Source organism: Microtus ochrogaster, linkage group LG3 (genome assembly GCF_000317375.1).
Source record: "Microtus ochrogaster isolate Prairie Vole_2 linkage group LG3, MicOch1.0, whole genome shotgun sequence".
Classification (NCBI taxonomy): Eukaryota; Metazoa; Chordata; class Mammalia; order Rodentia; family Cricetidae; genus Microtus; species Microtus ochrogaster.
The window spans coordinates 41928619-41931999 of record NC_022029.1 but is presented as its reverse complement, the minus strand read 5'-3'; the positions used below and the strand labels follow the sequence as shown (position 1 = coordinate 41931999).

General features: G+C 48.6%; 1 protein-coding gene across 1 annotated transcript in view; it reads left to right on the top strand.

Moving 5' to 3' along the window:
• Mindy4 (MINDY lysine 48 deubiquitinase 4) overlaps positions 1-3381 on the top strand; it is a 110443-nt gene that overhangs the window by 49346 nt on the left and 57716 nt on the right. The gene's annotated exons all lie outside the window — the stretch shown is intronic.

Here is a 3381-nt window from a genome sequence, read left to right as displayed (position 1 = left end):
CTCCTCCTCCTCCTCTTCTTCCTCCTTTTCTTCTTCCTCTTCTTCCTCCTTTTCCTCCTCCTCCTCTTCTTCCTTTTCCTCCTCCTCTTCTTCCTCCTTTTTCTCCTCCTCTTCTTCCTCCTTTTCCTCTTCCTCTTCCTCCTCCTTTTCCTTCTCCTCACCATCCTCAAAGAGCAGTAGTATTTCATTTTACTCTAGGTCTCTGGGCTACCTAGTCTCTGGTTCTTGATCACCCAAGCAGTGTTGGGTATGGGTTCCATCTTGTAGAGTGGGCTGAAAGTCACAGATATTGGTTGGTTACTCCCATTACCTTAGCATATCTTGCAGGCAGGACACCATTATAGATTGAAGGTTTTGTGGTTGGGTTGGTATTTATGTTTTTGCTTTGGTAACTTGCAGAGTACCTTTCTGTCTAAAAATAATAGAATGTGGTGGTCGGGGTTCTATGTAGGCACCAGCTCAGCTTCTCCATGTGAATGAGTTGGGTAGGTGTTGTCCTCAGCAATGGGCCCTAGCCAGTTTGTAGAGAACGGCCTATAGTCTTGGCAGCAGCCTGGACTGTTTGGGGGATTCCCATGAGATTCCTTGGGCAAACAGTTTCAGTGGCTCTTTCTTCCCAGACAAGGATTCAGTTGCTTGGAGACTAAATCCTGATCCTGTGTACTTCTAAACATGGGCCTGGGTCTTTGATCTCTCTGTGGGGTGTGATAAGAAACAGAAATGGGGTAGAGGTCGCCCTAGGTATGACAAAATGCATATCTGCCATTGGTCCTTGGTACACGCCTCTGAGTTATCCGCATGGTGGCACTTGGAGAAAGCATTGAAGCCTTGATTTATCTTTTTGTCTTTGTTGTTTCTAGTTGTTTTCACTAAAAGGCAAGAACATACTTTTATGCTTATGCCACAAAGGGACACATGAAAGGAACAATAGCACATTCTCCATGTGTGAGCACACTTGAGGTCTCCTTTGGTGACGAGATCTATGGGACATGGTCACAAAGCTCCCCCTGCAGCTGATGGATAGCCTTCTGGGTGGAAGTCCCATGACGGGGGAGAGGCCCTGCTGTTCCCCACGCAGTGGACCATCCCCACCCTCTCATGAGACTCTGTCCCACCATTCCTAGGATGCCATAGAAGTTACCAGCAGGGACAGCATGTGCAAATTAAAGAAGTAAAGTGTTTGAAACCAGTGGCCTGGGTTTGAGTCCTAGTGTGGGCACTTCTAAATTGTGTGGGCTTGTGTAAGTTGCCCAGTTTCTGTGAGGGTTATTGTATCATTTAGCTTCCTCTCTGGGAGCACTGGCTTGTGCTGGACATCCAGGACTCAGGGAGACACAAGAAAGCCGCAGTCCCGTGTCCCCCCGTGGTGCCAAACTGTGCCTCCCACTCCATGCTACACAACATGAATTTAATGCCTCCTAGTTCCCAAGACCGAAGTCCAAAATCAGTTTCACTGGGCTAACACCGAAGTGTCAGCATGGCTAGATCTTTGTGAAGGCTTTGAGGGAGAGCCTATGCTCTGCCTTTTTACCCTTCATGGTCACCTATGTTCCTTTGAGGGAGAGCCCACGCCCTGCCTTTTTACCCTCCACGGCCTCCTATGTTCCTTTGCTTGTGGCTTGCTCTCCCGTCTGCAGAGTGTGTCAGTTCGCTTTCAGCTTTTGTCATCTCAGCTCATTTGACTCGTGACTGCACCATTTCTATCCGGAGACCCACCCAGGACCATTCTCCATCCCAGGTCCTACATTCCAATTTCCACTGCAGGATAATGGCTACAGGTTCTGGGAATTAGAATGTGGATGCCTATATGGGCTAGCCTGCTACACCATCCTGCACTTTTTTTTTTTTTTGCCTGGGAGACAGTCTTGCTAGAAAGTCCTTCATTTGTGCTGGGAGGTAAATGCATGAATGAGGGCATGCTTTGGGTGGGGGATTCAGGGCATTAGGAATCTCCCAGAGGGTATTCGGCGTAGAGGGCATAGTGTATGAGAAGGCACGGTGGCTTGTCCTGAGATAGTCAGCACAGGGTAAGGCAGGTAGAGTGTGATGGCTCAGCAGGAGATGCCTCTGGACAGAAGGTGGCAGGTCATGTAGAGCCTTGCAGAGCGCTTTGTTTCAGAAGGAAATTAGGAGATAGCTACTGCCATTAACTTTGGAGTCATGGCTTGCGTTAGATTCCTGGGCCGCCACACTTGATATAAAACCATAGAAAAGGTCCTAGCCTCTCTTGAGACTTGGAAATAACTACTTCAAAAGGCACTTTTGAGAGACAGGCAGCCTTTGAGGTTTTCAAAGCACATACTCTAGTGCCCGGGATAATCCAAAGTCAGGAGGAATTTGTCACTAATGCTGTGGTTACTTTGGCAAATATGGAATTGCTGTAGGTGGTTGACATGAGGGTTAGCGGGGACCTTTAGGTAACTGTGTGGTGGTGCAGTACCACATCAGACTGGCCTCTGCACACATGTCATGGGGAGATGTGGGGACTGTGGATGGGCCACTCTGGGTGTCGGGATAGCACTAGGGCTGCTGAGATACCGCGAGAGGGGAAGAGGCTGAGTCAAGTAGGTGTAATAAGGCCCTGGTGGCCTTGGGGTGCTTATGAGATGTCCTTGTTGTCCCCACCTGAAATGCTTCACAAGAACTATAGAAGCCATCTTAGGCCAGTGCCTGGACCTCATGTTCCTGGACCCTGTCCCTTCCATCACACTGACCAGGTCCTCAGCCCCTGCTATGGAGCAGATGAGCTGGGCAGAGTCTGTGGGAAGAGACTTTTGATGGTGATGCAGCTTAGTTTTGCTTCATGGTATTAGTGGGATGCTCTGCATCCATGGACCCCTTGTCCCAGCTTTCCAGAACATTCTGCTACCATGTTCCTTGCAAACACCTGTCTAGTCACGGTGGCACAGGACTCAGAGAGCCTTTGGGTTTGAATGAAATAAAGTGGATTTCCTGAATGGGATGGGCACGGGGAGAGCCGCTGCTTAGGAGGGAGTATGAGAGAACTCTGGGTTCTGGAGCCACAGAGAAACTCAGAGTCCCACAACGCACAGGCACGGGGTCTGAGAACTGTGTGTCCTCCACAGTCTGTCCTCACAGCCTTCATACATCCTCAGGAGGAAGCCAGTTCAATGGAGGGCACCATGGTGAGCCCATGATTGTTATTGTATTCATATCTTAGCCTGCAAAGACAGTGGAGGAAAATATATTTCAATGCCATGTTCAAAAGAGCTGTCATTTTTGACATAGTAAATGAGTTTTTGGAGAATGATGTAAGAATGTTACTCTCAATGTGTTCTGTTTCCTTTAGTTCAGATTGATGCATGATGCAGGAAAATTAATCTAAGCCAAGCTTCTGCATGGGTGGAGGCTCTGAAAGCA